This window comes from Acanthochromis polyacanthus, chromosome 15 (genome assembly GCF_021347895.1).
Source record: "Acanthochromis polyacanthus isolate Apoly-LR-REF ecotype Palm Island chromosome 15, KAUST_Apoly_ChrSc, whole genome shotgun sequence".
In the NCBI taxonomy this organism is placed as follows: Eukaryota; Metazoa; Chordata; class Actinopteri; family Pomacentridae; genus Acanthochromis; species Acanthochromis polyacanthus.
In genome coordinates this window covers 26,270,282-26,283,884 of record NC_067127.1, presented here as the reverse complement: position 1 = coordinate 26,283,884, position 13,603 = coordinate 26,270,282, and the positions used below count along the sequence as shown (strand labels likewise).

Genomic DNA, 13,603 nt, shown 5'->3' with positions numbered 1-13,603 from the left:
GTTTTAAATTTTATAACAAACATCCATTGATATAAATGTAGTAAGGAAGTCTATTAAAGTCTGATCTTTAAAATTGCTTTGTATCCAAAAGAAAGGTCACACTCCAGATTGCTCAGTGCACATTCAACACAAGAAGACCTAACAACCCCAAAGCCTGCTACCTTATTATAATTCCCACCATTGCACTCCAGTTAATTATCTTCATTTAGTATTGACAAAGAGGGAGCTTCAGATTGTCTAGTTTCCCAAAAGAACTGCAGTAATCCTTTAGCAAATTTGAGAAAGAAAATCATACTTTATCACAATGGTATTATATTAACACCTCCATAAGAAATAATGCCGTGGTGAAATTAACAAAAGAAAAAAAAATCAAACAAGGAACAGACAGAATACTGAATACTACAGTAAGTATAAAAAATGTGCAAAATAGTGAAACAGTTGAAAAAAAACTCATAATATTCATACATATTAATGAAATTAATATTCTATACACTTTCAGATTGTTTTTCAGAGGTATTTTACTTTTTAAAGGGAAGGGGACAACAGCTGTCCTGGGTAGAATAAGTAATCAGATAGTGATTTGCACTGCTGACACATCTGTTCAACCAAAATCTACCAAAAGCAGATGTGAAGATACAAAAGAGAGAAAAAGCCTTTATTGTGTTTTCACCAGACCGATGGAAGCACAGGAAGAGAGCGCACTGGGAACTTAATCTTCATGTCTGTTTTATGTCAGCAAAGCTCTGGTTGGTCTCACACTTACATGTATAAAGCTTATGCGGTTTGAGTTTCACAAATCTGTAAAAAAAAAAAAAAATCTCAGAATATTGAACTAAAAGCATATTGATGTAAAAAAAAAAAAGTAGGAATGGAAAGTGAAAATCTTCTGCAACAACACTCAGTTCACCGTTTTTACTCCTCAAACTGTCATGCATATTAGACAAAAATTATTGATGATTTTTCTTTTTTTTTAATCGTCTTGGTTGTGGTTTTGTTGTTTGTTCCTCTTTGGCTTTTTTCCCTCACTGGAACATAATTCTATCTTCAGTAAATATTATTATTATCCAGTTGTGTGGTGGAATAACTGCAACCCTATTGACATTCTCATCAGCAGCTCTAATCTGCTATAATTTGTGTTTAGTTGAAATTGGCAATGCATCACATTTAACTATGATGGTGAACATGGCAAGCAGTGAATGCACTAAATTTCACCATGTCAGCATTGCCATTGTTAGAATGTTGATATAAACATTTGGGTCAAAGCCCAGTTGTGCCAAAGTACTGCCTCACAGAGCAACTAGCATGGCTGTACACTGGAGCTGTGGTCTTTTTCACTCAGGAAAATCCCAGACAAACCAAAATGACTCTCAAGTATGTACGTGAAGGCCATGATAAGAGGTGGTTGAATTCTTTAAATCCTTAGAGAAGGCATTTCGTTGCTTCCTACATTTGTCCATTCTATGCAGTAAACACAATTTGCATGGTAGCAATTTGCAAAGTGATCCACCATCCATGATAGAACCACATTTATACCATCCACTGTTTCATGGCAGCATGCCTAGTGTCAGTACAGTTGGATTGGATTATTATGATTGTTAAGATTTTTTTTAAATCTATAATTCAACTGCAATCTTGGCTTGCTCAGTCATTTTATCCCAGTTTGTATCCAAATTCATAAATATTAATAATAACCAAAATATGATAGGTATTTTTTAATACAAACATCTACTTTAGTTCTAGCTGTCACTGTTTCTAGAAGCCTTTTTTTTTTACATCAGATCAGAGTAGAAAAAGCCTAATATTACTAATAATGTCAACACTAACAATGCTGCAGTACGATACTCTGAGCTATAGCACAATAATAGCACCATGAAATTCAATCAGCTACAAGGAATTCATCCATCTTGTGCTTTCACTACTGTGACTCCTCCAAATGTCTAATTTGAAAAGGCCTCTTAGGAAATAGTTACAATTTAGAAGAGCAGGTCAATTTTCAAATGATGAAAAAGGTAAAGCAGCTCTAAGTTTTGTGTAATAACCAGCGGCTGAGATGCCACACTGACAGAAGTCAGAGGTGCAAGTCTGGTAAAAATGGTACTTTCGTGGCGCATTGTCACACTGCAGCAACGGAATTTAGGATTATGTGTTTTATGAACTTAAACAGAAATGAAAGATCTGTGGCTGTTTCAATGTAAATGAGTGTGCCCCTTTAAATAAAGCTTGTTCAACTCTTCTGTGGTCTATTCTATATCACAGGATCTATTTTGATATTCTTTGCAAAGACGATCACTTCAATTATAATAAGACATGCTTCGTCAAGTCAGTCTTATATAGCTCAAAATCACAATGCCAAAATATATATAGCATCCAACACTTTCCATCCTTATACTCAATTTGGATTTTTTTTATTTTTTTTTTATTTTTTTAGGTTGAAAGAGCCAGTGATGGCAGTATATGTCTCCATCCGCTCTCCGAAGCCTTTGGCTAGTGTTGCTCACTGACCTGTCACAGTTAGCCTAGCTCGCTTTCTCCAACAGGGCTGGACAGCTGACACTAGCGCTCCCCTCCCCTTCTCCTCCTAATGTGTTGTGATAAAAAGCTTATGTGAGGTTTCCCTGACAAAATTACCCCCTCAAGCTATTCTATCAGTCTGCTGTACGTGGGCGTACATTTCATGATCACTTTCATGCAAAGGTGATGCTGGCAAGCAGAGATGTTGACTGGGAGAGGGGAGGGATGTTTACGTGTTAACCTAGGCTGAAAGACAAAGCTGGGAGAGGCCAAAGCCTGAGGACATGACAGCAGTGAGTTCCATTGTTTTTTTCTGACACATGGGGACATGTAGTAGCCGCAGCCACAGCAGGAATCAGCTGTCCACTTCCTTTTTAATTGCATGTGTTTCCCAGCAAATAATAATAAGCAGGCTTAGAAGAAGTGAATGCAGTTATTGATTTGAATTGGGGGCATGCCTCTCGAAAAAATATCAAAAGCAGATGTGTGGATGCAGAGAAGTGATCCTATATCCATTGAATACCGTGGTAGGATATTCTAGTTTCCAATTTGACAGCATTTTTGGCAAAAATCGTTTCAACATGCGAATCGTGACACTAAAGCAGTGTTTACATCAACAGATTCTGATGCCTTCTTCCTTTGTCTATAGGCTTTGAGCAGATAGCTTCTACATGAGTGTGTTTTGTGTATGTGTGAGTGTGTATTGATGCAGAATGCAGATCCCACATGTGTATGATGTTGGCATGTGCACGCCGATCCCCCAAGCTGAGACTGTAAGATGTCGATAGCCAACCTGTAAATGACAGGCACAGAGGGAGTGTGTTTAGCAGTTTGGCTGGATCTTAAAAAGGTCACACACACACACACACACACACACACACACACACACACACACACACACACACACACACACACACACACACACAGAGAGAGAGAGAGAGAAAGAGAGAGAGAGAGAGAGACAAAGATGACCTCTTTTGTTGATGGGAAAAAAAAATACAAAATTTCAGAAATTTTGTGAATTTGAGTACAGATGAAGGATCTCATGACTGCTGAGAAAATCTCTGACCCTGTGTTGATGTCTTTTAAAACTAACATGATGTGACAAGCATACAATTTCTTTTTCAATCTCTTCTTCCAAAATGTCAAAAGGTAAAACATAGGTAAAAACTTACTGAGGTTGCATATTTAATATGACGTTCGATACCAGAGAAATTATATTAGTTGCCAAAATACCTGCGATTTGGTTTCTATTACCAGTACAAACAGTATGGATAAGATGTCAACCTTTTTGCTCTTGTGTGAGTCACTCTCCAAAATGATTTGGATATACAGTACCGGTCAAAAGTTTGGACACCCTTTATCATTTGATGTTTTTTATTCATCTTAATTATTTTCTACATTGTAGATTAATACTGAAGACATCACAACTATGAAAGAATATATATGGAATTATCGTGTAAACAAAAAAGTGTTAAATCAAAATATGTTCAATATTTTAAATTCTTTAATGTAACCCCATTTGGCAAGGTATTCATCTGTTCCACTCGCAACGAGTTCCTGCGCGAAATTTGTTTTAACATCGCAAACAATGGACATTGAAGTGCTGGCGCAAGACTTTCTTAGTAAATTTATGGGAGATGGCGATGTGACAATGAAACGTCATAGGTTGTGGCGCCATTTCACTAAACCAAGGACCTGGTTTAGTCAAATAGGGCTATCCACTGTGTACTAACCCTACCTCTGCACAACATATCTGATGGTCTCAAGCACATTAAGAAGGCAAGAAATTCCACAAATTGACTCCTGACAAGGCACACCTGTCAATTCAAAACCATTTCAAGAGACTACATCATGAAGCTGATTGAGAGAATGCCAAGAGTGTGAAAAGCTATCACTAAAGCAGAAGGAGGCTACTTTAAATAATCTAAAATGTAAAAAATGGTTTTATGGTTTGGTTTACTATGCAGTTCCACATGTGTTCTTTCATAGTTTTGATGTCTTCAGTATTAATCTACAATATAGAAAGTAGAAAGTAGAAAGTAATTAAGATGAATAAAAACCACTGAATGAGAAGGTATGTTTTGACTGCTACTGTACTTCAGGACATATTTTTTTGTTCATGAAATTTCATGAACAAAAATGTTAGTAATGTCACCAAGCAGTGTGGCTGTGACGAAGCCAATCTCAGTCAGTTTGTTGGTTGGTGGATCAATGTTTTGGTCCAATGGATTGATGGTCATGAAAATTTTGTCGACATTCAAGTTTCTAAGAGGATGAATCTGAGCTACCCTTAAAGCTCGTGTCCGGAGTTTGAATCGCAGCGTCTCCCAAAACACTGTTGGTCCCACCCTCCCTCCCTCTGATTTCGCCCCTTTATTTGTGCACGCGCTCAGTACCTGAGAGAAGTGCTGCAGCATCTTGCCTGTTTTGCTGTTTTCCACTCTTCTACATTTAGTACATTTAGTAAATAATAAAGGAATTACGTTGGAATTCTGTATTGAGTCTAACTTGTCCTAATACCAAAATAACATGAATTTGCTAGGACGAACGAGTAAAATTTCAATATGTGATTACACTCGTGTATCCCTCTCGATGACGTTGTTTATCAAATTTAGTGCATTTACGCATGTATATGTGTTACATTGTTTATTTATTTCTATCTAGAGTTCAGAATTGCATGACTCCTCTGACGAAGAGTATGTCCCAGACGCCCCAACATCTTCCTCCAGAGGTCGGGCATCTAAACGAAGCCGTCAGGCGGGCTATGGAGGCCGTGGTCAGGGAGCGACGCAAGCACCCCGAGCCAAAAAACGTCCTGCAGTCTCTTGGCCTGACAAGCCGTGGGATTGGTAACTTTTCTGGAAGTTGCTGATCCCTGATGTTCTCTCCTCCACAAGCAAAACAAATGTGTGCGTGGTTGCTTAGTGCGTAGCTCGCCCACCTCTGCATGGGCTTGCTTGCTGTGCGCGTAACCGTTGATTGACAGCATGACAAAGCCCAAGGTCGAACTTGATTGGTTGGCAGCGACCGGCGCTTTTTGGAATAACATGGGGGTCTATGAGAGGAAGGCGGAGCTCATGAATAAATTTTCATATCGCGTCATACTAAAATTATATTATAGTATCGAACTAGACTAACACATTTAAGCTTTGTTAAACAATGATACATAAATTGAAAACAAACGGAAACTCCGGACACGAGCTTTAACTTCGCTCAAGCACTACCTTTAGGTTGACATATCTAGTTGTCAGTGATACGTCTCAAATACTATCGGTCATCTTTCTCAGGATAACATGTTGTTGGTTTGGTAATCCCTGGGCTTTTCAATTAATGCCACCATAGACAAAGATTTCCCAAATTTGAACAAAACTTTGATTTATGGCATAAAATCAACTAGTGATGTTGGTTGGTTGTTCTTTGTTTTTATTGCTAACTATGAGATATTAACATGCCATCAAACTAAATAAACATAGCTTTAACTGTATAACATTCAAAATAACCAAATGGGCATATCTTGATCTGCTCACCCTATCAATAAAAACTATGATAATGAACTCACATAAAGTACTTTGCCAAGCCTTTAACGATTCTTAGCTCGGGATGTCTCAAGCCTGATCCTCACATACAGACTGGGGCCAGTTGCTCCAATGTTTAACTGCTTGGAAAAATTAAGCCCAATTCCTTGTTTAACTGTATTGTCATGCAGACATGTAGAAACATCGGTGTTTGGCGTGTCACAGGGATATTAGCTTGCTGATCTTAATTATTGCATTTTAAGATTAAGCATTGGCCAAGCTCATTAAACCTCAGAAAAGACTGGTGTAGTGCTCTCTTACAAGCCAAACTCCCACAATGCTCTCTCCTTGAAACATGGAAGTGCCCACCTTCTCTGGTCATATTAAAGGATGTACCTGGTGGTGACAAAGTGTTGTACAGCTAGTACCACCTAGTTACAACAGTCAAGGTGTGTATTATCCAGGAAAAGGCAGATACTAAGTATTATATGACTTGGATTGGAGTAGCACAAAAAAGTTGATAGGGACATCATTTTCTTATCTATTGCACCATGTCATGGAAAAGGAACCTGGTTTGCTCTTCAAATGATTATATAGCAGCACAATGGGATAAAACATACAACCAAAGTTACAATAAGCTAACTGCAGTAAAATATAGGAATAAGGAGTCCTGCAACAGATGTTGTGGTCTGATCCCACAGAGCCCAGATCTCAACATCATCTGAGAATACATGAAGGGACAGAAGTCACTGAAACAGACTAGCCCACTGCTTCCAGCTGCCCATTTCCACCAATCTACTCTGCATCGACCTTACCTTGATAATGCTCATCTACAAAGTGTTTGCATCTTACTACCAGCTACTTATGTAGTATATTTAATGCCAGAGCCATACACCATAACAGTAATCTTATGAAAGACTTTCAGTGTTAGCTTTTACTAGTATGTATCATCTATGTTACTCACTATTCACATGACCACAAAATATCCTCATCAGAAAAACCTAAACACAGGTTGTCTTCATTTTTTCCACAAATGACCAGTGTTGAACAAAGCAAAAATGCTCAACCATCACTCTTGTCAGCCAAGGTTCATTCTCTTACTGCTGCTGTGTTTTACTACAGGAACCATATAGGGGTTGGTCTGGATTTCTGCCATATGCGGTTTCCATGTTATGCCGTTCTGGTGAAGCTCCTAACAATCACATACAATAAAATTGCAGCTTACATCTACATTCTTCCCAAACCAGCATACAGTACAGAAGTAGCAGTCATAGTGAAAAGCTCCATTTTCAGTGTGAAACATGTTTTAGATTATTACTGAAACAGCATCTGCAGTATTAATGCTTATTTTCACATATTTTTTGCAGTGCTGAAGCATATATTTTCCTGCTCTGACATCCTCACACTGAGCAGCGGAAAGAATGGAAGATGAATACCACAGATGGAGTCGACACAAACAAGTAAGTGAGAACATTTCATAAAAATCAATATGAACCACTGTCAAATTATTACATGTTACAGTAGTGAGCATAGTAACCCTTTATACACTTGTACTTGTAGTTTCACCTGTGTAGATAACCTTATCAACTTCTCTGGTTCCACATCTTTCTTCTTCTTGCTTCTTTTTCTTTCTCTTTTTATCTCGCATCACCATCCTCAATCCATCTCTGTGCTGCCAGGGCTGAGCATGGTGGAAGAAAAACAGAAAAAGAGAGAGTGAGAAAAAGAGGGAGAGAGATCGGATTTCCATTCCACACTGGATCACTGGAGTGGAGTCTAAAACCACAGAGTGCGCTGGCACTGGACAAAAAGGCTGGATTCAATAAATATGTGGACTAAGCTCTCCTATTCAGACCCCGCAGTATTGAATTCCTTATTTAGGTCATTTAGACTGGGCAAAATTGATACAGTATGCAGCTCAAATCTATAGCTCCATTTTTTTTTCTTCTCCTTCTCTCTCTGTCTTTGCCTTTCTAAATAAAAAAAGAGATGAGAGGGAAGCCAGCGTGTGTGGGAGTGCAAGGACAGCAGCAAAAGAAGTTAAAAAAAAAAAAAACGAAGAAGAAGAGTGAGGGGATTTTTTTCTCTTTCTTTGCAGGACTGTGAATGTTTGTATGTTTTTGTCAAGAATGACAAAGAAAAAGAGGTCAGAAATTAGAAAGGGGGCGTGAAATGTAAAAAAACAAATTGAATGAATGAGATTGACAAAGTGATCCAGAGACTGTGTGTGTGTGTGTGTGTGTGTGTGTGTGTGTGTGTGTGTGTGTGTGTGTGTGTGTGTGTGTGTGTGTGTGTGTGTGTGTGTGTGTGTGTGTGTGTGTGTGTGAGTGAGTGAGAGAGAGAAAAAGATAGGTGGTATTTTGACATTTTATTAGAGACTCAATGAGGTCTGCACAAGACAATGCTCTCCTGCCTCCTCGTTTAGCCTGATCTTAATTGGCCATTAGATTGAAAAATAGCCTATACCTTCTTTCCTGCTCCTCTCCACTCCTCTTCTCCTCCTCTTCTCTGCAGCTTCAGAGCTGATTAGACCTTTGATTTACTAATAAACACAAAGAAACAGATTAACTCCAGAGCTGAGGCGGCATCAGACATGCTTAACTGTGTCTGGAATAGGAAATACCAGCCGAGGCCTCAACACTCCCTGAAACCTGTCTGATTTTAGATGAAAGTATTGTAATTTAAAGCATCTTGACACTAAAAATAACACTGACAAAGACATGCTTTAGTGTGCCTTGAATAGGGATAAACTGGTCTTCACATCTAATGGAAATTCATCTGAGTTCGTATTTGCTCTTCTGTGTTTTAAGGTTGGTTGACAGCACAATATCAACAACATGACAAAAATCAAACTGTTTTGGAACTTATCATAAAGCTCTAAGTTCTGCTCCCTAATGCCAAGCCATTCCAAGCTTATACTAACCTGCTGTTTTTGGTTTGTTATGCAGCCCTTATCTTCCATAGCTGCAGATGACTGTACTGCCTGGTTGCTCTATCTATTTTCGTTGTTGTTGTGTTTTCTGCAAAACTCACACTGGGCTCTTATGATAAATAAGACTTTACCCACAATGAGAGGAACTCAATCAGTGCTTGTGTTGGCTGAGAGTGAGAAAGACAGGGATAATTACTCACTAAATAGGCAATCACCGAGGTGGCGCCCACACAATCAAGCCTGCATGTGTATTTTGGGGAGCTTCCATAGAACTGCTGGCCAAAAGCCTCAGAAAATGAAGAACCAAGTCACAACCTAGGTGAACAACAGTCCCATCGGGCTAATTCTGTAACCCCAGGTCACATGTAAGGTTAGAATCGGTCATTAAAAGGTTGTATATCAAATTGGAAATCACATGTCTGATGCAAAGTGAGAGGAGACAGTCCTGAGTCAGGGGTGGTGGAAGAAGAGTGAGCCATTCCTACAATTTCTTCCAAGCAGAAAATGGATTTAGTTTTTCTGTGTTCTCAGTAGGTTTTTGTGTTATTTTCATTTCTTTGATAACTACTGTAAATCAGTTTGCTTTTGTGACTTTGAAGGGAATTATTTCAATCTTAAACTTGACTCATGACCAAATAGGTTACTGAACTAAAAATAAATAAATAAATAAATAAACAACAGGAGTTGGAGAGACATCAATTTAAATTGCTATGCAATGTGAAAGTTTTCTGACATTTTGATGGAATGTAATGACCAAACACCCATAGCAAACCAGACAAAAGGAACCAGGCAACCAAAATATGTTACTATAGTTTGAAAAACAAACTGTTGGTGTTAAGGTTAAAGTCATGTTAAGATACAGAACATGTGGGTAACTTCTGATGCAGTTTTTAATACAAAACATAGTACTTTAACCTGCATGAGTAGATGTCCATCCATCCATCCATCCATCCATTCTCTATACACCGCTTAATCCTCAATCGGGTCACAGGGGGGCTGAAGTCTATCTCAGCTGACTCGGGCGAAGGCAGGGGACACCCTGGACAGGTCACCAGTCTGTCGCAGGGCATGAGTAGATGTTTGTATTGTTTTTCCCAGTTGATCAGACTACTCCATAGAAAATTATCCAGCTGTTTATTTCTCCACAGCCCTGTGAAGCATTTTAGCATCTGTTTTAGCTGTGTGGCCAGTAACTTTGTGCAACTGTGTATCTCGTCACAACAGTCTTTTTCAACAAAAATAGCAACAAACACTACTGTAAACACATTTTGCGGCTAGCTAATTAACATAGAAGTAAAGCTAAATGTTAGGGAAGACTAAAACAAAAAGGACATAGAATCTCAAACTTGCATTCATTAGGTATATCCCAAAATGACTCCAACTGAAGGATACTTTTGCTCTTTATCTGCTGAATATGTAGTTACTCAGTGTTGCACATGTAAAATTGCAAACACTGTGTGTGTCTACGGTGACTACCCACTGCCACTTGTGGCTACAATTGTAATTGCATCAACAGCCATATTTCCGTAAGGAAAAAATCTTCCTGAAAACCCAGGTAGCTTAGACATAGTAATGGCAGCTCCGCCAATTGTATTTCAATACTTCTTCTAACACTTAACAAAACACTTCATATAATATTTCAGGTACAACTTGTTTGGCCTGTAATGCAGTTAGAAAAGCCAGTGTATAAATTGCCATTACTTGTACCTGTACTGTATTGTTGTAGTTGGTGTTTTGTGATGGTACCCAGGCCCTTTAAATGCCTCAACTGTCTTTTTTTTGAACATGCCAGTATTAGACATAAAATCCCTAGTAGTATATATTATTTACTAATATTTGATCTTATTTTAATAAAAAATCAGTTTCAGTTTACCATTGATGCTGTTTGCTCCTACAGCAAACTCTCTCTCCATGTACACTTGCTGTTGTCAAAAAAAGCCTCCCAGTGACTCAAAGGGCTAAACCATTTTTCTGAGGCTTTTCAGAAGAAAGTTCTGCAGAATAGAATACTTTACTGAGAGCAGTTTAATAATGATCAAGAAAATGACAACGTAGAATCTACTGGAATGAATTAGTGGAAGAAACTGTATTTTTCTGAACAACAAAATGGTGAGTATTAATACTTATGTTTTAGTTATTAGGTTTTGCCGAATTTAATGTTTTTCAAATAAAAGCTTTTATTTGAGAATTTGTGTGCAGTGGCTAGAAGTGTGATTATTGAAAAATATTGATAACTGTGCCTAATTTTGGCAGCACAAAAACATTTTTTGTTCAACCTTTTAAAGAAACAAAAAAAGAACTCGTATAAATTGTAAATTATTTTTATTCAGCATACAGCTTGTCCATCTAATCAACTACAAATAGTGCTTAATTACGTTGACTAAAATATGAATCTGTCAAATACAGACTCAGTATCTGCCTTAAACAGATAGTTAAGTGCATACAATTTAATGACAGTATCTGAATAGAAAGCATATTTGCATACTGTAATATACATTATTACTGAGCAATTATTAATTGGCATCTCGCCAGAGAAGACAAGCTCCTCAGTGTGGGTGGTAGTAGATGTTTCTAATTGAAGTCTGTAAGAGACTCATCAAATTTGGCATGAACACATAATTCACTAAATGGTTATTGATTTCACAGAAGCTGTATCAGCAACAAAATACCTTTCAGTTAACGGTGACAATGCCAATAAAGTTTTCATTTAGTCTTTGAAGCTGCTGACACAGAAAAACCTCAGTACAAAGGGCTAAATGGTCATCTGTATGTTGAACAAGGCAGAATGGCAAAAATCCATGTATGCCAATGATGAAATATTAAAAATATATTTTTCTTCATTCCTATAAATCTTGCTTAGGAAAACATGCTTCCAACAGATAGATAGCATTTACATACTGAGATAAAGTTTTCGATACAGCAAGAATGATATGCTATTCATGTATTTTCTATGCTTTCCCCTACTTTCCCTATTTATATTTGTTATGATGAGACATGCTGTCAAATTTTCTGGAATGATTTGATATAGCCCTCGGCAAGTACATTTGTGCTGCACAACATCCTGTATCTTTCAGTGTGTGTGTGTGTGTGTGTGTGTGTCCTGCATGCTTCTATAAAGTAGCATCCTGGTTTAACTTGCCTCATAGACTGTTAAACAGACGATTAGTTTCACAAGGCAACATCTTTTAAACTTTGATGACTGGGTTTTCTTCGGTTTATGCAGAGCATCGGTGTGGCACATATAACTGTACAGGTGTATTTATGTGCGTCTATAATTGTAGGTGAGTGCACACAATATATGCTGTCTGTGAACTTAAATCTACCCATTTAGACATAAAGCATACAGAAACAAAACCTTTTTGCATGACTTTTACCAATGTTATGAAGTGCAAGCTTTTTTTGGACTCACTGGATATTTAGATGTGTTCAGTCAATCAATCAATCAATCAATCAATCAATCAATCAATCAATCAATCAATCAATCAATCATTAAAAAAGAAACAACAGAAAGTGCCTGTTATTCTAGCTATCTTTATAAAAGTCTTAAACTTTGTAGCCCATCACTGTCAGAATATTGTTAGGTATATGAGCAACAAGCTATATTAATGAAACCAAATATTAAAGCAAAATCTTAACATTTCCCTGAAATTAAACATGTCTGATCTGATAGGCTGATCTGCCCCAAACCAATCAAATCAAAACCCTGAAATCTGTCATCTGTCTTTCTGAAAACAACATAGTATATTCTAAAACACAATGGCCCGGTTTCACAGACAAGGCTTATATCAAGTCAGGAGTAGGCCTAAGTCAGACTAGTAAAGCTAGGTCATTTAAGTGGCTTGCATGAACGTGGCTTACATTTGTCTTAGTTTGTCCCAGACTGTGGAGTCCTGGAGTAAGCTTAAGCGAGAACACCTGCGTCAAGCCTCATTAGCCTAAGTGGGAGCACAGCCTGTTAGCCTATTGATGATCATAAAAACCTGGAATGGAATTGAGGACAGCTTTGCTGGAGGGAATTCTGGCACCAAACATGGCTGAAGGTAAAAGAAAACTCTCAAAGAACTATACTGAATATGAAAAAACTCTACTTAAACAGATTGTGGGAACTCATGCTGTTATTGAAAGTAAAGGCCATAGTGCTGCTATTGAACAAAGGAAGAGGAGGGCTTGGGCTGCCATTTGTAGTGAATTCAATGCAAATGCAAATGTAACCACAAGAGCGGTACAGCAACTGCAGGTGAGACATGTTGATTATGACCTGTATATCACAGATCTCATATAGTTTTGTGACATTGTTTATATTGAATGATATCTGCCTTCATAGACTCTGTGGAAGAACATCAAATTAGATTTGAAAAAAAAAACTGCAGTGGCCCGAAGAGAGAGATTTACTACTGGTGGTGGACCCCCACCTACTAAAGACAAGTGATGAATTGGCTGACTTGTTGACTGGGATAATAGAGGACCAGCAACCTCTGGATGGTATACTAGATGATGACCATTTGGACAGTGGACATGAAGAACTGAGCACAAATGGTAAATATACGATAGAAAGCAGGTTATGTCATTCTGTACATACAGATTATTCAACTGTCCGTGTTTATTTTTATTTTATTCTAAGGACCATGTGAGTTTTTGTATC

At 37.9% G+C, this 13,603-nt stretch overlaps 1 protein-coding gene across 42 annotated transcripts in view; it reads left to right on the top strand.

Moving 5' to 3' along the window:
• Nucleotides 1-13,603, top strand: part of LOC110961245 (uncharacterized) — a 557,011-nt gene that overhangs the window by 338,312 nt on the left and 205,096 nt on the right. For 25 of the 42 annotated variants that reach the window (XR_007947017.1, XR_007947020.1, XR_007947019.1 and 22 more), the window contains one exon: nucleotides 7,397-7,489. The exons of 14 other annotated variants lie outside the window; for them this stretch is intronic. The gene's annotated coding sequence lies outside the window, so the exon portion shown is untranslated. Of the gene's footprint in view, nucleotides 1-7,396; nucleotides 7,490-7,708; nucleotides 13,498-13,603 lie in introns of all 42 variants that reach the window. 3 more of the 42 variants (XR_007947021.1, XR_007947022.1, XR_007947018.1) reach the window with 1 other exon arrangement.